Here is a 21,503-nt window from a genome sequence, read left to right as displayed (position 1 = left end):
AAGCGTGCACTTAGGGACGTATATGCGATGGAGCCAGTTGCCCCGAAGTTCAATCCATGGTCCTTTTGCTCGATCACTTTCGATCGAAGAGACCACCCGACCAGTATCCGCCATGGCGGATTTGCCGCATTGGTTTTAGACCCAATCGTCGATGGATTTCACCTCACAAGAGTCCTGATGGACGGCGGCAGTAGCCTGAACCTGATTTATCAGGATACAGTGTGCAAGATGGGCATAGACCCCTCAAGGATTAAACCTACAAAGACGACCTTCAAAGGCGTCATACCAGGTGTTGAGGCCAATTGTACAGGCTCAGTCACACTGGAAGTGGTCTTCGGATCCCCGGATAATTTCCGAAGTGAGGAGTTAATCTTCGACATAGTCCCGTTCCGCAGCGGCTATCACGCTCTGCTCGGACGAACCGCGTTCGCAAAGTTCAACGCGGTGCCACATTATGCATACCTCAAGCTCAAGATGCCAGGCCCTCGTGGAGTCATCATGGTCAACGGAAATACGGAACGCTCCCTCCGAACGGAGGAACACACAGCGGCTCTCGCGGCAGAAGTACAGAGCAGCCTTTTAAGGCAATTTTCGAGTCCGACCGTTAAACGACCGGACATGGCCAAACGCGCCCGGAGCAACATCAACCAAGACCACCTGGCACGTTCCGAGCACGCGTAGCAATGCGGCCCCAATCCCAGCCCTCGCATGATGGCAAGACCAGCTCTCCGCGTACATCATTACGCTCTGGAGATACCATGGGCATAGGGGGAGGGGCACGACCACAATAGGCCCAGAGTGCGGCTCGACCACACCAGGGGCTCCCAAGTGTGTCGCTCTTTTCATTTTTGTTTTCCTTCTTTTTATACACAGGACTCCGTTCACCAGAGGCCCTGTCCGGCGGCGAACCTGCCGAACTCACGATGCAACAGCCAGGGAGGGACAAAGGCTGCGACGAACAATCAGGTGGTCTCCATTACGAGCATTAAATTTGTTAAATACACCAGTCCGCAGCCCACCCCTGGAGGGGGACATGTTTAATTAGTCCAATCCCTTTCTTACCGCACTATTTGTATCATTCTGCACTCATGGCAGAATTCCTTGAATAAACAATGCAACACCTTTCGCCTATAATTGCATTACTTTACATATATGTTCATTAAATGACATCTCGCACCCGTATATTTTGGTACGGTCGAATACACCAGGGGCTTATGTTCCCCGCATTATGGTGTGATAAGTCCGAACACTTTCACAAGTGCGGCACCCCGAACTTATAGCATTATATGAATCGGCTCTGAATCATGTCTTGGGTCAATAGTTGGGTTTGCCCGGCTCCCATGTTTTGGTACCTTACGTTCCGTTCTGTCGGCTAAGGTAGCACTGGGAGAACCATTGCGATTGCGCCCCGGTTGATCTGGGCAAGCGCCTCAGTGGAGAAAGCTAAAACTGACTGTCATGATAAGGCGAGAGACTGGTCGCTGTTCGAGAGGTCTTTTCGAGTCCCTAAAGACTTATGCCGCTTCGAGCGAAGAACCGGATAATGTCAGGCCAAGGCGTGGATAGCGCCCCGAACTCGGTCTTCCGAATACTAGGGGCTTCGCCGAAATTTAAAATTATAGAATTCTATGGCTAAGTGAGAGTGTTCAAGCATTATAAGTCCGGTTGCCTTGTTCTTTGTGTTGAGCGCCTCCCTAGATGGACCCAAAAATGGGAACAAGAGTGCTCATGTTTATCCCGAACACCCCAGCACTAGTGGCATGGGGGCTGAAGCCGACGACTTGCCATCTCTCAGATTTTATAAAACGGCCGCACAGAAGGTAATATTTTAAATCAATAAGCGTTGCTTAGCGCATATGAACAAAGTTTTCAGCGCACAGGATAACACATTGCGAGTTTACTCAATAATTACATCTCTAGGGCACTCATCCGCAATCTTGCGGGCACCCTTCAGGACAGTCTTATAGTACATCTCGGGTGTACGATACTCCTTGCCCGCTGGCGGCGCATCAGTGATAAGCCTCTCCGCATCCAGCCTGCCCCAGTGCATCTTTGCGCGGGCAAGGGCCCGACGGGCACCTTCAATACAGGCGGAGCGCTTGATGACCTCCACCTAGGGGCACGCATCCACCAGCCGCCACACGAGGCCGAAGTAGCTCCCAGGCATGGCCTCTCCAGGCCACAGCCGGACTATGAGGCCCTTCATGGCCTACTCTGCTACCTTGTGGAGCTCGACCAGCTGCTTCAGCTGGTCGCTAGGGGGCACCGGATGTCCGGCCTCAGCGTACTGAGACCAGAAGACCTTCTCCGTTGAGCTCCCCACCTCACCACGATATAATGCGGCGGCATCAGACACGCTGCGAGGCAGATCTGCAAACGCCCCTGGAGAGCTCCGAATTCGGGTAAGTAACAGGTAATTTACATTAACATGCTTGCTTTGCATGAAAAATGCCTTACCCGCCGCTATTTTCTTGACATCCTCAACCTCCTGGAGGGCCTTACGGGCCTTGGCCTTAGTGGCTTTGGCACTTTCAAGAGCCGAGGCAAGCTCGGACTCTCGAGTCTTCGAGTCACGCTCCAAACTCTCATGCTTTTCCATGAGAGCCTGGAGCTCTTGCCGCACCTCCGCCACCCACGCCTCCTGCTTCTCTCGCTCCGCTCGTTCCGCGGCCGCATTGCGTTCGGCCGCGGACACAGCCTCCTTCAGGGTCGCCACCTCGTTCGTGCCCCCTGCAGTACCCACGTTATCCTTGTCATTTTCATTGCAACCAAAATCCTTTTCTGTAAGGTACAAATTTTTAAGTGGTGTTACTCACCTTCTTTGTCCTCGAGCTGCTTCTTGGCAAGGCCGAGCTCTTGCTCGGACCGCTTGAGGTCCTGCTTCAAAGCACCAACCTCCGCAGTTAGTGCGGCAGAGGTCAGCAGCGCAGCCTACAAACCCATATTGACATTGTCGGTGTCAAAACCGGCGGATCTCGGGTAGGGGGTCCCGAACTGTGCGTCTAGGAGGATGGTAACAGGAGACAAGGGACACGATGTTTTACCCAGGTTTGGGCCCTCTTGATGGAGGTAAAACCCTACGTCCTGCTTGATTAATATTGATGATATGGGTAGTACAAGAGTGGATCTACCACAAGATCAAGGAGGCTAAACCCTAAAGCTAGCCTATGGTATGATTGTTCTAATGTATGTTGTGTCCTACGGACTAAAGCCCTCCGGTTTATATAGACACCGGAGAAGGCTAGGGTTACACAGAGTCGGTTACAATGGTAGGAGATCTACACATCCGTATCGCCAAGCTTGCCTTCCACGCCAAGGAAAGTCCCATCCGGACACGGGACGGAGTCTTCAATCTTGTATCTTCGTAGTCTTGGAGTCCGGCGGACGATGATAGTCCGGCTGTCCGGACACCCCCTAGTCCAGGACTCCCTCAGTAGCCCCCGAACCAGGCTTCAATGACGATAAGTCCAGCGCGTATATAGTCTTCGGTGTTGCAAGGCGGGTTCTCCTTCAAGTTCCATGTACCTGCCGAATAGTGTCCGGCTTCCTCATAAATGATGTGCTCCTTGGCTTCTACGCCCAATAATGGCCTTCTTCCACGCGTCACACGAATGCGAAAAGCCAGGGTATCTTTTATGTTTTACCCCTGAGCTGTGCAAATAATCTGCCCATAAGAGGGGCAGGAATCCAGATCCAAATCACACCATCCTCCTTCCGCGAATACTCATCGGAGCGCTTCTGACCAAGAACCCATTCCATCATGGATCGTCGACGCGGCTCCTCTTCTCGCGCTCCCAGCCCCTTGCCAGGAGACTGGAGGAGATGCTCTATTCCACACAACGAGCTGGTGAAGCTCCAAGCGGGGGGATATCTCCCTCCGGCCTTCATGGTTCCGGTCCGAGCCAGGTGGGCCACCTATCAAGGTGGAAAGCAAGCGGAGGCTACCCCAAGTCCCAACAAAGGGGAGCGGGTATGTTTCGTCCCCTATTTGATAAGGGGACTCGGATTTCCTATACATCCGTTCCTCCGCGGACTCCTGGAGTTCTATGGACTCCGGCTCCATCATCTTACGCCTGCGTCCATCCTTCATATCGCGGGCTATGTAGCTCTTTGCGAGCTATTTCTGGGCATCGAGCCCCATTTTGCACTATGGAAGAGGTTATTCTGCCTCGTACCCCGCTCTCACGAGGGGTCCATATATCAAGTGGGCAGCGCCGAAATATGGCGCATTGCCGGGACCGGATATCCATCTGGAACCCCTAAGAAGGCGTCCGAAGACTGGCCTTCGGAATGGTTTTACATAGAGGACGCTCCGCTGCCGGATCCTGTTCGGATCGGCCTCCCGGAGTTCAACGCTGCTCCCTTGAAGAAACGCCTTAGTTGGCGCCCGAGGAGCCCCCAACTGGAGGAAGACAAGAGCGTCCATTATCTGATGGGCCGAATAAGATTACTGGCCCACTCCGGGTTGACCATGATTGGAGTCATGGCAACATGCATCAGCGAGGGGTGCAGCCACTGCAGTACAGGGGCCACCCCATGTGGGATTTCAACGGGGAAGATGATGCCACCCGTCACGGCCGCAAAGGACCGGATTCGGCCGAGGATCTGGTGCAGATCCTGTCCGGCCTGTACAAGGGGGAGAAGGAGGACTTCCTTCAGACGAGCCCCTTGAATGGATTCTCCATGAGTAACCCTCGGAGCTGGGTAAGCAAACACTTTAAGGGTCCGACCCGTGCTTTCGAAGTTTAAGCTTCTCATACTGTGTTTTCGGTGCAGGACCTGCGCCGGACTGTGGAGGACATGATAAGTCCAGCCCCACAACCCGAGGATCCGACCTCCGAAGAGGATCCGGACATAAAGGTGGAGTTAATTGACGGGGTGTTCCACCAGCTCAGCATGGATAATGCTTTGGTCGCCATTACGGCCGACTACCCCGGACTGTATCCGGCTTCCCAGGTGATTGTGACCGAAGTCCTGACACTGTTACTCCTTCGTTGCCTATTTCTAACCACCGTATACGATGGCGCTGCGCAGGAGGAGCCTTTAGGGCGGGAAGCCGAGCCTGCGGCAGCTGACCAACAAAGGCCAGTCCGAACCAGTAGGCGGAAGAGGAGCACGGTGCGGACTGAAACGTCGCCGCAAAGGTATAGCTCACAGTTCACTACTTGGAGCAACGTTCCTAGGAAGCGTTTGAGTGATCATGACTTTTGTAGGAGAAAACACGCCCGCCAGACTGCGGGCGTGGAGGTTGCCAATCCAACCTCTACCAACCAGGCTCCAGCACCTGGTCTGGAGGGGGAGGCGAGCGCAAGGCGCGAGCCGGACACTTCTCCGACAGAGGATGCCGACAGACTGTCCGCCACCAAGTCTGAGGTGGAGAGCGCTATGAACCATAGACGCCGCCGAACAGTATTTCGTGACGTGTGTTTCTCCCCTGAGGCGTTAAATGCCTTTAACGCGGGGGACGCGCACCTCCGTGTTGCTCAAGATGGATTTACCAGAGCCACGGCGCAATATGTAAGAGACATACGGGTAAGAGAATTTAATAGTTATATATGCCAGCAGCCCCCGAGACATAAAGTAGTTATGCTAACTGATTTAAGGATCATTTGAAACGCAGGATCTTACCGAGAAGAATACCCAACTGTCTCAGGAGCTGCAAGAGTGCAAGACCCAACTGGAGGCCGCACTTGCTGCCGCGGAAGGAAACACCGAGGCCCCTCCTGGTAACACATTTTTATTGATAAATATAAGCGCAGTGCAGCGTGCGCGCAAGTCTAATAATGACATTACAGGTGCCGTCGGACAGGATCCGGACAGGCAAGAATTATTGCGCCAGCTGAAGGCCGGCGAGAGGGTGCTGAATAGGGTGCAGCAAGAGAGGAACAAGCTCCAGGATGCCCACGCCAAGCTCGGGGAAGAGCTAAAAGGCGCTCGGGCCGCGCTGTCTGGCTCCGTAAAGGAGAATCAGCGGCTTCGTCGCGGCATCTATAGTAAGTGCTTAAGCGAACTCCTTTGAAAAGAAGAGTTCGGCAAGGAAGCCAATTGACAAAATATGTCTTGTAGGTATCGTCACAGGTCGCCCTGCGGAGGAGATGCCCGTATCAACGGGTGATCAACTTCCCGAGCTATTGCAGCTGCTCGAGCGAGTTCGGCAGGCAATGAGCGGCGTCGTCCAGGCTTTATGGCCAGCCTTCTCCCTGCCCAAAGGCCTTGGGGAGCTTGCAGAGAAGCTGCAGGGAGTGCAGCAGCGCTTCCGTTTGTGGAAGATTTCTGCCTGCCGCCAAGGTGCCAGGGAGGCTTGGGCCATGGTGAAGACACGTTACAAGAAGGCGGATCCCAACCACATGGCCGAGGTCGGACCTGTGGGGCCCGATGGGAAGGAGATCTTTGTGAGTTTAGTATACGGCCAAGTAGAGTTGGCCGCTAAGTTTTCCCAACGGGACTGTAAATTAGACAGCCTGTTAGACGGGATTGAGGAGGAATATAGTCAGTAGATTTGACAATGTATTTTAAAATGACATGCGAAATGCCTTCTAGCCGGATTGTAGATCGTTTGTCTTTGCCGACCTTTTCGCTTCGACCTCGGGACCCTAGAGTCCGGAGTGTGTCCGAATACCTTTTTGGTCAAGAAACAACCGGGGTATGCATGGAGACCAGGCGTAGGGGTCATTAGTGCTTTATCAGACAAGTGCCCAACTAGTTATGTTATATTACATGGTTAGTAAGAAACATATTCTAGGGAGAATAGTTCCGTTAAGGGTTCCTTTCCCTGGGAGGCATGCCCTAAAGTGCATGTCTGGACTACGAAAAAAGCAGGAAAACATCTGTGGGCAGATAAACAGATAGGTAAAAAATCATCTTTCAAGTCACCGACCGAATATTCCCTTAAGAACGCTAGCTTTCGGCTTCACCCAGTCTGAGGTACACATCCGGCTGACCCGGCAGTAACAATCGCAGAGGTGCTCCCTTTACCTCCTAGCCGAACAATCGGGAACGTAGGGGTAAGCACAGGAGCCAGGCAACCCAGCTTGGCCAAAACTTAAGTCATATCGATGCATATAATGGTGAGTAAAAGGTACATGTGGAAGCTTGACACATGTGCTAGGCATGAAGCCCTTGCAATTGAGCTTCTTGAAAAGAAGCCCCCAGGTATAATGAGTGCGGATGGCACATCAAGTGTGTGCGAACAATGCGCAAGTGGGCCCTTAAGGGCTTTTTATTAAGAAAGGTTAAGAGAAGAAAGAGAGACGGAATGCAGCTAAAGTGTAAAAGATTTGGACGGGGGAAGGGGATGAACTCTTAGTCCGGCGCTAGGCGTAGAATCTTCGGAGGCGGGCTGCGTTCCATGGGTTCGGCTCGAGTCGGTTGTCCGATGCATTTTGCAAACGGTACGCCCCGCCGGTCAGGACTTGGTCGATGATGAAGGGGCCCTCCCATTTGGGCTTGAGCTTGTCCTTTTTCTTGTCCGGCAGGCGTAGAACTAGTTCGCCAACGTTATAAGTCTTGGCCCGTACTTCTCTGCTTTGATATCTTCGAGCCTGTTGTTGATAGAATGCAAAACGAGCCTTGGCAACGTCGCGTTCCTCCTCCAATGCGTCCAAGTTGTCCTGCCGATCCAGCTCGGCTTCTCGTTCTTCGTACATGCGCACTCGAGGTGAGTCATGAATGATGTCGTAGGTCAAGACCGCCTCTGCGCCGTATACCATAAAAAATGGTGTGAATCCGGTAGTATGGTTAGGCGTTGTCCGCAGCCCCCAGAGTACGGAGTCGAGCTCCTCTCAATGAAAGCACCAATGTCGGTGTCAAAACCGGCGGATCTCAGGTAGGGGGTCCCGAACTGTGCATCTAGGCGGATGGTAACAGGAGACAAGGGACACGATGTTTTACCCAGGTTCGGGCCCTCTTGATGGAGGTAAAACCCTACATCCTGCTTGATTAATATTGATGATATGGGTAGTACAAGAGTGGATCTACCACGAGATCAAGGAGGCTAAACCCTAAATCTAGCCTATGGTATGATTGTTGTAATGTATGTTGTGTCCTACGGACTAAAGCCCTCCGGTTTATATAGACACCGGAGAAGGCTAGGGTTACACAGAGTCGGTTACAATGGTAGGAGATCTACACGTCCGTATCGCCAAGCTTGCCTTCCACGCCAAGGAAAGTCCCATCCGGACACGGGACGGAGTCTTCAATCTTGTATCTTCGTAGTCTTGGAGTCCGGCGGACGATGATAGTCCGGCTGTCCGGACACCCCCTAGTCCAGGACTCCCTCAGACATAATTTTTAGCACTCCTGCGTATATCTTTTTTAGATCCTCAATCCGGTTTTTCTTTCCGAACACCGAACCGAGCATCAGGGGCTACTGTCTATGCGGTATTACATTACATATTTTAAACTTCTTACCTCAAAGCCTGTTAGAAGGCTACTGCAGGCTTCGGTCAGCCCGCTCTTGGCGTGCTGAACCTTCTGAATCACCGCACTCATGATAGTGCGGTGTTCTTCCTCGATGGAAGCGCCATTGAGCGCCTCCAACAAGTTGTCCGGCGCCTCTGGTTGGACGGAGGCTGCCGGTGTCACGATCTTGCCCTTCTTACGAAGGGGCCGCCTGCCGGACTCCGGAACCACTGCGGGTTCCGGTGCGGGGTCCGGCGCAGAGTCCGGGAGGTTTCCTTGTGGCACCTCCGGAGCCTCCTCCTGATGGGTCCCCTCCTGGGATCCCACCTCGGTGTCGTCAGCACCGCGAGGGGTGGAGGCGGTCGGAATGGAATCCATGTCCGATGGAGCCAAGGACCCGCTCGATGAAGTGGGAAGATCATCATCGGCCGGACTGCAGGCAGTATGCGGCATTAGAAGGACACTATGTGACACAAAAGATAAATTATGAATCATTCAGGAATCCGGATACTTACGATCTTGCCGGAGGCCTAGCCCTTGAGGGCCACTCTTCGTCACCAACGTTGGCGTTGGCGGAGCTGTCCGGGGGAATAGTCCTTCCCCTCTTGGACCCTTCGGCCTCCCCCATTGGGGGAGCCTTCCTCTTCCTCTCTCCCTCCTCTGGGAGAGATTCCTCTTTCTCCTCCTCGTCTTCGGGGGAGGAGTCCGCCTTGGAGCCATCGGACGATGAGTCCGATATCACCTGGCGCCGGGAACTTCTTCGAGTTCCCGCGGCCTTCTTCTTGGCCTTCTTCTCCGGCACCACATAAAGTGCCGGGACTAGCAGCCCCGCTAACCGGGCGTCCGCTGGTTCTTCGGGAAGGGGAGCCGGACAGTCTACCTGTCCGGACGTCCTCTGCCAGTCCTGTCAAAGGCATTGGGAGTTTTAGAGCCCACATAACATTAAATTGTGAAAGAAAGTAAATGTCCCATAGAGGATAATAGAGCTTACCTCGCCGGCCGGGCGCTTGGTGCTAAATCCGCGGTCTTCCATCGCGGACGCGGGGGCTTCTCCGCCCTTGAACAGCACCCTCCAGGCATCTTCGTATGTCGTGTCGAAGAGCCCGCTCAGGGTCCGGTGCTGTGCCGAATCGAACTCCCACAAATTAAAGGCCCGCTGTTGGTAGGGGAGAATCTGGCGGACGAGCATGACCTGGATCACATTGACAAGCCTAAGCTTCTTGTTCACCAAGGTCTGGAGACAGGACTGGAGTCCTGTCAGCTCCTCCGAACTGCCCCATAGCAAGCCCTTCTCTTTCCAGGAGGTGAGCTGCATCGGGATACCAGATCTAAACTCGGGGGCCGCCTCCCATTTTGGATCACGCGGCTCGGTGATGTAGAACCACCCCGATTGCCACCCCTTGACGGACTCCACGAAGGCCCCTTCGAGCCAGATGACGTTGGGCATCTTGCCCAACATGGCGCCTCTGCACTCCGCTTGGACGCCCTTCACTACCTTCGGCTTGACGTTGAAGGTCTTGAGCCACAGGCCGAAGTGGGGCCGGATGCAGAGCAAGGCCTCGCACACGACGATAAACGCCGAGATGTTGAGGATGAAGTTCGGCGCCAGATCATGGAAATCCAGGCCGTAATAGTACATGAGCCCCCGGACGAAGGGATGCAACGGGAAGCCCAGTCCGCGGAGGAAGTGGGGAAGGAATACGACCCTCTCATGGGGCCTGGGGGTGGGGATGAGCTGCCCCTTGTCGGGCAGCCGATGCGCAATGTTGCCGGATAGGTATCCGACGCCGCGCAGCTTTTTGATGTGCTCCTCCGTAACGGAGGAGGCCAACCATTTGCCTCCCGCTCCAGACATGGTCGGAGGAGGTCGAGATGAGATGCGCGGACTTGGGCGCTGGAGCTCGAGTGCGCGGAGATGGATAAGCAAAGGAGGAAGAAGGTGTAGGTAAAAAGGTGGATCCTTATCCCCTTATATATAGGTGGACGAAGACTGTGCGTCCCCACCGGCCTGGTAAAACTCGCTTATCCCCCAAGCGCCACCACCGATGGCGCGGTTGGGTTACCCACGTCCGTATTGATGAGAATCCCGAAATAAGGGGAACACAATCTCTGCTTCGACAAGACGTGCCAAGGAAACCGCTTCGCTAAACGCGCTGAGGTGGTATAATAAAAAACGATTCCAGTAAAGGCTTGGTAGTGGCGTGACATCATGCCACAAAATACCAGGTTGAACTTGTGTACATATTATCCTCTCTACGGTGGAATGTGGAAATTATTTTGCAGAGCCGGACACTATCCTGGTGTTCACAATCTTCTATGAATTATTCGGAGGAGGAACCCGCCATGCAATGCCAAACATTATGCGCACCGGACTCATCGTCATTGAAGCCTGGTTCAGGGGCTACTGAGGGACTCCTGGTGAAAGTGCGTTATATCGACTAGAGGGGGGGTGAATAGGCGATTTTTATGAATTCTTCACTGAGGAATTTGCCGGTGAGGAAATTCCTTAGCGAAGAACTACTTGTAGCGGAATAAGTACTCAGAAGTAAACATAACTGAATACAAGCATAGTCATCATGATGAAATGAAGACTATCACAGAGTACAGAAAGCGTCATAACAGGATAACAAGATGAAGACAAACAGAGTGAAGAAATTGAACTGAGGAAATTGAGAAAGTCTTCAGTCAAAGTCTTCAAGCACAGATATGAACAACATTCAACACAGTAATGAGGAAATGGAAGGGTTGAGGAAATAGAACCAGTTAGTTGGTGAAGACAATGATTTGGTAAACCAGTTCCAACTGCTGTCTCAGTTGTACGTCTGGTTGGAGCGGCTGAGTATTTAAACTCGAGGACACGCAGTCCCGGACACCCAGTCTCTGAGCCGCAACTCAGGACACCCAGTCCTCACCGTATTCTCCTTGAACTAAGACCATGCAGGTCTCATCCAATCACTCGTGGTAAGTCTTCAGGTGACTTCCAAACCTTCACAGACTTGGTCACTCGGCGATCCACAATTCCTCTTGGATGCTCTAGACCTTGACGCCTAACCGTCTGGAAGAAGCACAGTCTTCAAAGGTAACAAGCATCGGATCCACGCAGGATCAATTTCTTCAGTGATGCTCAATCACTTTGGGTTTGTGGGGGTTTCGTTTTGGGATTTTCCTCACTTCATGATTTTCGCTCAAAATCCTCGGAGGATGGGTTGCTCTCAGATGACAAGTGTCAAGTTCTCTCGGAGCAGCCAACCAGCTAGTGGTTGTAAGGGGGCGGCTATTTATAGCCTAGGGAGCAGCCCGACATGATAAGACATAAATGCCCTTCAATGATATGACCGTTAGGTGGATAAGATATTTTGGACAGCAGGCGCGTAGCACAGCAACGGTCGGAAATTTGACTCTCAAATTCCTCAGGGCTATCATGTTCCTCACTGTGTAGGCAATTCGCACTGGCGAATTTCTAACTCCTCAGTCAGAGCAAAGTCCTCAGTGACCAGAAGAACTGCGTCTCTGTCACTGAAGAAATTGACTGAACTATATGACATTTCCAACGGCTTCACTCGAAGGGATTGGTAGGTGTAGGATTTTGAGTTGAGCATCACATGGAAATTTTTCCTTAGTATTTCCTCGACCCCCTTTAACAGTACGGTGTTTCCTATGACTCAAGAAAGAGAAAATGAAACTACGAAAACAAAAGTCTTCACGCTTCATGTTCCTCAAATGGATATCAAGTCTTCAAGGTCACACCAATTTCTTCACTTTCAAAGTCTTCAGAAAGTCTTCAGAATATCAAAGTCTTCAGTCGAAGAACTTCATTTTTAGGGGTCAACTTTCTCTGTAAATATCAAACTCCTCATAGAATTATAGACCTGTGTACACTCATAAATGCATCAGTCCCTTAACCTATAAGTCTTCAATACACCAAAATCACTAAGGGGCACTAGATGCACCTAAAATCTCCCCCTTTTTGGTGATTGATGACAACATTGGTTAAGTTTTCAACGGGGATAAATATATGAAGTGTAGATACTGATATTGAGGAATTTGATTGCAAGATATAGAGGAACTCCCCCTGAATATGTGCATAGTGAGGAATTTGCTTTTGAGGCAATGCACATTTGAAGAATTGAATCATGGAGATCTCCCCCTATATCTTGTAATTCATACACGCATTTGATATATAATATGAAGAATTTGAAATGCATGATGAAATATGGTGCCTGATGTAATTCAGCATGCGTGCAATAATATTAACGAGGAATAAGCATGCAGAATAGCACATCAAAAGTATCAGAGCTCAGTGCATCAAAAGCATCAGAGCACGACCAAAAGTATCAAGGCACCATCGGGTTTAAGATTACAACTCGATCCAATAAAAAGTTTCGGAAGGACGAGAGTTGTAACTTCACAAAAAAACGCCCATAATATAAACCCGCTTGAAGACAAACTCAGATTTCTCCCCCTTTGTCATCAAATGACCAAAAGGATCGAAAATGAGGACTAACGCCCCTGAAGAATTTCATGTTGATGGAGGAGCGCCAGCATTGTCGGGGTTGTTTGTTGAAGTAGGGCCTGCCGCAGTGTCGTCCAAATCTTCAAATTCATCAGTGTCACGCGATGAAGAATAGGAGCTGGCCACCAGATCAGGAGCTTTGACTCTCTTGAATTTCTTCGGAAGGGGTGCAGACCAGTCAAATGCTTCCTGGAGACCCATAGTCTTCAGTTCTTCCACGCTATATACATGAGTGAGAACAGCCCAGGTGCGGTTGAGGGTTTCATGAAGGTGATAATGGTTCTTATTCACTGCATTATGTGTTGAGGTCATGTTGTGAAGAATTGCAGCAAACTGACGCTTCACCCATTTGTGATTGCGATCAACCTTCTGATGAAGACTGAGGAGTAACTCACGATCAGTCATCAGCCTGGGAGCTGTGGCTTGAGGATTTTGCTTTGCTGAGGTATTTGCGGCAGAGTCATGTGTGGCAGAGTCATCATTGGTAGAATAAGATGTAGCCAGACGAAATTGACCATCCAATGGACGAGTGCCTTCATCAATCACAGCAGCTGCCTTGCCTTTATCATCAGATGATGAAACTGGTCGCTTGAGGACTTCAATGGGAGGCAAGTAGCTACCATGGTTCAGAGTATCAGCCTTGTAATTCAGTGAAGATCTTGCCCTTATGAATCTCATAAGCCAAGGTGCATAGGGCTTCAGCTCGAATGGTGACATTGCAACATTTGTAAGAGTCCTCATGAAGAAATCATGGAAGTTGACGGGAACGCCATGAATGATGTTGAAAAGCATGTTCTTCATGATGCCAACGACATCTTCGTCATTTGAGTCGTGGCCTTTAATAGGACTCATTGTCTTCGTCATGTTCAAAGGCTTCATGAGCACTTGCATATAATGATCTGTCAGTTCACGGTCCTTGTAGATGCAACGTGCACTGTCCTGGGGAGGATCAAGAGGAAGGACACGAAGCAATTCAGTTGCTGGTGCCTTATAGTGAGTGTTTTCGGTCATCCAATCCAGCACCCATGAATTGATATCTTCAGCGTCTCCAGTGATATGCAGTGTGGTGTAGAACTGAAGAATGAGTTCTTCATTCCAATCACAGATATCAGTGCAGAAGTTCAGTAGTCCTGCATCGTGAATAACTCTGAGGACTGGCTCGAAGCACGGCAGAGATTGCATATCCACATGAGGAATGTGTTCATGATCGAACATTTTGTCCTTGTCAAATAGCACTGAGGAATAGAAGTTGGCTTGACTTGCAGTCCAGAAATGCCTTTTCCTTATGCGAGCAGAGTCATATGGATTATAATCAGTGAAGAACACATGCTCAGAAAAGAAGTCTTTAGCCTTGAATTTTTGCTTGCTTGAGAACAGATTCTTCGGCTTGGGCAGAGGAGTGTCAGTGATTTGTAGCACAACCTCAGGAATCACGAGCTCAGGTTCTGCAGGCTGAGGAATTTTTGGTTCCTCCTCTTGTGCAACTTGAGGATCAGCAGTAGCAGGTTCTTCAGCACTAGTGGCTAGAATTTCCTCATGAGCAGAAGGAGTGGGATGAGTTTCTTCAGAGCCCATCTGAACTATGGTTGCCGGGGACTGAGGAATTTGTTGGATCGGTGTGAATGGAGGAGTATTGGGATGCTGACTTTCCCAAAAGTCATCATTCATCACTGGTGTAGTGCATCCAATATCCACATCTTCATCTTCAATTTCCTCAACACCAGCCTCTTCAGCTGTGAATTGAGGTGGAGGTGAGGGAATGACTAGCGTTGAAGGAATTGCTTCCACTTCAATTTCTTCATCAAACTGCTCTGAAGTAGCAGCAGAATGATTTTCTTCATCAGATCCGCTTGGGATCTTGTAGTCTTCTCCATAAGGAACAATTTCCTTTGATGCCATGGAGGAAATCAGAACGGCATCAATAGGATTTTCATGAGAGCTGGTCATTGGCTTCATTTTCTTCGCAGCCGAAGAATTTGACGCAGCTGATGCCTTCCTTTTCTTCACTGCAGCTCGCTCTGTAGCCTTGGTCTTCTTCACTTCATAGGCAGAAGGAAGAATTGGAGTTGGTGTTGGCGCGGGAGGAGCTGAGGACTGTGGTTCATTTTCTTCAGGCGCAACTGGTGCAGTTTCCCTGATCTCTTCAGTTTCTTCAGGCGCACCACTAGTGGATGCCCTGGCAATTTCCTCAGCGGCTGGGATGGAGTCATCAGCCCTGGAACTTGCATTTTCATCAGCATGCTGAAAGTCATCAGCAGTTTTGGCATGTTCTTCAGCAGGCTGAGCAGAATCTGCAGCCTGAGGATTTTCTTGTTGCGATGGGGCCGCAACAGTTGTCATTTTCTTCGTCAGGTTGACGAATCTCACTTTGGCTCCTTGCCAATCAGCATAGTATGCATCGAAGTCCTTGCTGAGGGCTTGGATTTCAGATTGAGCTTTGAGAAGTTCCTCAGGAGTCAGTCTGACAACGTTCTTCTTCAGGAGCTTCTCCTTTCTGTATTGAGCCTTTTTGATTTCACGAGCCTTTTCAAACTTCCATTTCTCTTGAGAGATGAAATGGGTCGGCATGTGACTTTGACCGGGAGTCAGAGGGAGATCAGGCATTGGAGTGTTGGGATCCTTGTGCTAGAGATCGATGTAGTTGAGGATCTTCTTCAGATCCAAAAGCAGTGGCACAGATGTGCCTTTGGCTCTAGCGGCCTTCACTTGACGGTCTCTGATGATTTCTGCAAGTTCTTCATTAGAGGCATCATCATCAGATGGCACTTGGAATGCAACCTGTTTCTTCCTTGGACTTGGCCGAGGACCGCGTCCAGCTGTTGCTTTAGTCTTCAACAGTGTGGGGGCTGATGAGGACATTGGTGCAGCTGAGGAACTTGCTGAGACACCAGAAGCAATTGAGAAACCCTGAGTCCTTTGGCATGTAGCGAGATGCACAGGAGTTGAGGACTTTGGTGGAGCAGTGGCAGTCTGAGGAATTGGCCGTGAGGGCATAGTTGAAGAACTTGGCCGTGAGGGCGCTGATGGTGAAGCACTTGGCTTGCGAGTAGGCTTCTTCGGCATTGATTTCCTCGGTTTGACCGAGGTCTCAGCGGCAGCAGCAGCGACAGAATCCTCATTGAATTTCCTCACTGCCTCCTTGGCTTGCCTTGCTAATTTTGCTTGGCGCTTAGCCCATTCCTTAGGAAAGTCTTCACCACTTTTGATGCTAGTGGGATCAGCGACTTGGCCAGGTGCCAGTGGAGCTCCAGGGCATGGAGGATTCAAAGAGAATTTCTTCATGTACTTTGGAGTGACATATCGATATTCTCTCCACTCCCTTGCCCATCTCCGTTCAATTCTCTGAATGTGCACCTTGCGCTGATTTTTGTTCTCTTTGCCAAACTTGGCTTCATCAGGTGTGCAATAATCCTTGTAGAGTTCATCAGGGATCTCGAAAGCAGTCATGACCTCAGGCCTCTTTCCTCCTTTCTGCGATCTCTTTCCTTTAGCCATATTCTTCAGACGAGGAATTTGAACAACTGAGCACTCTGAAGAAGTATGCAGTTTTTCTTCGAGGAAAGCTGCAAATGAGTTAAGTTGATGAGAACCTAGTGATTCAGCAGCGGTCATGAGTACCTGTGAACAGAGTGTAGGTGCGAGGAATTTGAAGAGGTCATATGCGTTCTCAGAAGGATTTTTCGAAAAAGACAAGTGTTAAGGAATTTGACCAGTTGAGCCTTGAGGAATTTCACTAAGCGTTTTTGTCTTAGGTTCCAGAGTCGTACAGATTGAAAATCCGCACAATTGAGGAATCTTGAAGAAAATGAGTGCTTAGAGAAATGGATCAAAAGCATACAGTGTGTGAGGTGTTCATATGTGTGAAGATTTGAAGAATAAAACACCTTTGAAGATTTCCAGGAAAGTTTAGGAATCAAAGTGAGTAATAAAAGTAACTTTTAATTACCCGAACCGAAGAACACGACGAACTGAGATGAACAGATGTGAAGTTCGTCTGGTTCGATCTCCCACGCCCTAACTTGGCAGAGGGAAACAGCTACGGCAGCGGCGGAGTGAAGATTTCCGCAGCCGGCGCGAGTACGACGGCGACGAGGTCGAGGCAGTGAAGCTCTTCATCACCGGCGACGATGTAGTAGCGGCGGCGCTAGGGTTTGGGAAGCTCGAGCGAGAGACAGCGACCGAGCGGAGTAAATGAAGTGAGGAAGGGGAGAGGGGTATTTATAGGCACGGTAAAAACTGTTCGCCCGAAGATTTTGGGACGAACATGCCCCTGCCCTTTCTCCTTCACGCGACATGTGTCACCCATGTACTGTGCAGATGTGATCATGTAAGATCGTGGGTGTATAAACTAATGCATCGTGGGATGCGGAACGGTTTGAGCGGTAAAACCGAAAATCTGGATAAGAATTGTTTTAAAGTTTCGTTCGCAATTTCTTCAGCTGTCAAGGACACAGTGAAGACTTTGAACGAGTTTCAAATAGAACGCATATGAAGAATTTGTGAATAGATTGGGTTGAGAATAGCATAGAGTGGGAAGGGTCCGATCACATTCACTTAGCAGAAAACGCAATATGAAGAAATAGCAATAAGTGAATGTTGTAGAGGACATAAACTCATATATATATATATATATATATATATATATATATATATAGCCAATGAAGAAACACGACGGAAACAGTGAAGATTTTGCAAAGTTGAAGAATTTGAAAAGCTGAAGAATTTCAAAAATGAGGAAAAACTCAAATTGAAGATTTTCAACTTTTGTGGTGGCGTACCCACCGTATAAGAATGATGATTTCAGACACCGCGTACAATTGTCGTAGGGTTCTGAGAATCAAATTCTTCATTAATTTCTTCACACTTAGAGTGTTATTCTTCATTGATTGAAGAAAAACGTTTCTTCATGTGTTGCACATCTAAGTCATCAATTCTGCATAAGGGTTAGGATGTGTGTCCTTTTCAAAGAACATTCGAAGAATATGCTTCACAGCCTTATGGTGTGATTCCTTCGGTGCAGCTTGAAATCGGGCACACATGCAAACACTAAGCATTATATCTGTCCTAGATTCACATAAGTACAATAAAGAACCAATCATGGAGCGGTATACCTTGTGATCGAAGTCAATACCATTTTCATCAGTGCATAGATGGCCATTTGTGGGCATAGGAATTTTGACGCCTTTGCAGTCTTGCATGCCGAATTTCCTCAGTACATCTTTGAGGTATTTCTCCTGAGATATGAATATCCTATTGCGCTGCTGACGAATTTGAAGACCTAAGAAGAATTTCAACTCTCCCATCATATACATTTGATATTCTTCACTCATCATATAGGCAAATTCATCACTATAACGTTGGTCAGTATAGCCAAAGATAATATCATCAACATATATTTGGCACACAAACAGTTAACCATCATATGATTTAGTAAAAAGAGTAGGGTCGAGTGAACCGGGTGTGAAGCCATTCTTCACGAAGAATTCCTTCAATGTATCATACCACGCCCGAGGGGCTTGCTTGAGGCCATAGAGGGCCTTATTGAGTCTGAAGACTTTGTCAGGATTCTTTGGATCTTCAAAACCTGGGGGTTGAGCAACATATACTTCTTCCTCAAGCTTACCATTGAGGAATTCACTTTTCACATCCATTTGATATAAGATGATATCATGATGGTTAGCATAAGCAAGTAATATGCGAATAGCCTCAAGTCTAGCAACAGGTGCAAAAGTTTCATCGAAATCAATTCCTTCAACCTGTGTGTAGCCTTGAGCTACTAGCCGTGCCTTATTCCTCACCACAAGGCCATTTTCATCTTGCTTGTTGCGGTAGATCCACTTTGTGCCAATGATATTATGCTTGCGAGGATCTGGGCGATTGACCAATTCCCAGACATTGTTAAGCTCGAACTAATGTAATTCTTCTTGCATAGCCTGAATCCACTCCGGCTCCAGAAATGCTTCATCTACCTTAGTGGGCTCTGTGATAGAGACAAAAGCATAGTGCCCACAAAAGTTATATAAATGTGAAGCTTTTGAGCGTGTGAGAGGACCTGGTAAGCTAATGTCATCGATGATCTTCTCCACTTGCAATTCTTTTGCAACGCGAGGATGAGCTGGTTGTCGCTGAGGATTTTGATCAGTATTTTCTTCAGCACCATTTTCCTCATCATGTTCTTCAGGTGCATCAGCTCGATGTTCTTCATGGATAGGAATAAATTCTTCAGCAGATTCGTCAGTAGGAATGACATCCTCAGTTGCCTTGAGCTTGATAGCATCCTCAGGTGCTGGTTCATCTAACACAGAAGGTAGGTGCTCTCTTTGCGAGCCATTAGTTTCATCGAACCGCACATCTACAGTGTCAACAATCTTGTGAAGAACAATGTTGAAGACTCTATAGGTGTGCGAGTCCTTTCCGTAACCAAGCATAAAACCTTCATGTGCTTTCGGTGCAAATTTAGAGTTGTGGTGAGGATCTCTAATCCAGCATTTTGCACTGAAGACTTTGAAATAACTCACATTGGGTTTCTTGTCAGTGAGGAGTTCATAGGCCGTCTTCTTGAAGAATTTGTTAAGATATACTCTGTTGATGATGTGGCAAGCAGTATCAATTGCATCAATCCAGAAACGCTGAGGCGTTTTGTATTCATCAAGCATAGTGCGAGCCATCTCAACAAGAGTCCTGTTCTTGCGTTCCACGACGCCATTCTGCTGAGGAGTATAGGGAGCAAATAACTCATGAGTAATACCAAGTTCATCAAGATAGACATCAAGACCAGAATTCTTGAACTCAGTTCCATTGTCACTTCTGATATGCTTGATCTTCACACCAAAGTTGGTTGAAGCCCTCGAGGAAAATCGTTTGAAGACTTCCTGCACATCATGTTTGTAAGTAACAATGTGCACCCATGTATAACGAGAATAATCATCAACAATGACAAAACCGTATAGAGATGCATCATTAGTGACTGCTGAGTAATGGTTAGGTCCGAAGAGGTCCATGTGAAGCAATTCGAATGGACGTGTAGTGGTCATGATAGTCTTCGCTGGATGGTTGGCCTTGGTCATTTTTCCAGCTTCACAGGCTCCGCATAAGTGATCCTTGAGGAATTTGACATTCTCAATGCCAATGACATGCTTCTTCTTCGCAAGCGTGTTCAAATTCCTCATGCCTGCGTGACCAAGTCGTCGATGCCATAGCCAGCCTTTTGAAGCTTTTGCAAGTAGACACACGGCTGGTTGTGGTCCTGTAGAGAAATCAACAATATACAAATCTCCTCTCCTAAAGCCTTCGAAGACTTTGGAATTGTCAGCTTCCATAATCACAACACAGCAATACTTGCCAAAGACAACAACCATATCAAGATCACAAAGCATTGAGACTGACATGAGATTGTATCCTAAGGACTCAACAAGCATGACTCTGTCCATGTGTTTATCCTTAGAGATTGCAACCTTACCAAGACCCAATACCTAACTTTTGCCTTTGTCAACAAAGATGATATGCTTCAGAGGTGACGGTGATAAGGGAGCATTCATCAATAGATTATTGTCACCAGTCATGTGATTTGTACATCCACTATCGAGGACCCATTCAGTGGTTTTGGGTTGATCATCCTGCAGATGAATTAGTGTAGCTTACAATCTCATATGCTTCATCAGTGAAGAATATGATATCAAGTTCATCAGATGAATTTCATCAAGCAGTAAACAGATATAGCAGTATGAGGACGTGTGGAATGAAAGTTCAGTTCATCATGGTTCACATGCGTCCTTTCAAGCAATTCGTCAGGTCCCCAGCAAATTCTTCAGATGTTAGAGCACGTCTGGAGACCCGACCCTGTAGAAGAGATTAGTTCTTTTTCTTCACCACCCACATCTGAAGGGGTGGCAAAGAGTTCATCATTCTGCGAGCACCATGTGAAAATGGGGGCAAAGATGCCAATGCATTTCGTTTCACATAAGATGGGTTAGGGTAAGCATATGAATAAGCAGAATAATTCTTCGAGGACTTATGAACATAATGGTTTGAAGAATAATGCACATATTCATAGCCCTTAGCTCTACCCTGCGAGACAGAGTTGTTAGCACGATGATAATCATATGAGGACTTTGATCCAATTGAGGAATTTGATGCTCGTGAGGAATTTGGTCCATATGAAGAATTTGATCTGGGGTTCCTGTTCTTCACTGGTGATGTCATGAGGACGTTCACCTGAAGACTTTCAACATAACTTTTGGGAACCCAGATTTTCTTCATAGGGGAACCGTTCCTGCAGTTACTGCCAACATATCTAGCAAATACTTCACCATTCTGATTTCTGAACAGTTTATAGTTGGAGTCAAATGACTCATTAGAAGAATGAGGAGATTCACATGTAAAGCTAGATAAGTTAGATGGATCAACTGAGGTCCCTTTGCAGCAACCCATGAGGTTTTGGGGTACTGCTCAGGCTTCCAATATGTTCCATCAGCATTAAGTTTCCTCTCAAATGCAATACCCTCTTTCCTAGGGTTTCTGTTGAGGATCTGCTTTTTGAGCACATCACATAGAGTCTGATGCCCTTTGAGGCTTTTGTACATGCCTGTCA

This window comes from Triticum aestivum, chromosome 5B (genome assembly GCF_018294505.1).
Source record: "Triticum aestivum cultivar Chinese Spring chromosome 5B, IWGSC CS RefSeq v2.1, whole genome shotgun sequence".
Taxonomy (NCBI): domain Eukaryota; kingdom Viridiplantae; phylum Streptophyta; class Magnoliopsida; order Poales; family Poaceae; genus Triticum; species Triticum aestivum.
This window is presented reverse-complemented; position numbering follows the sequence as displayed.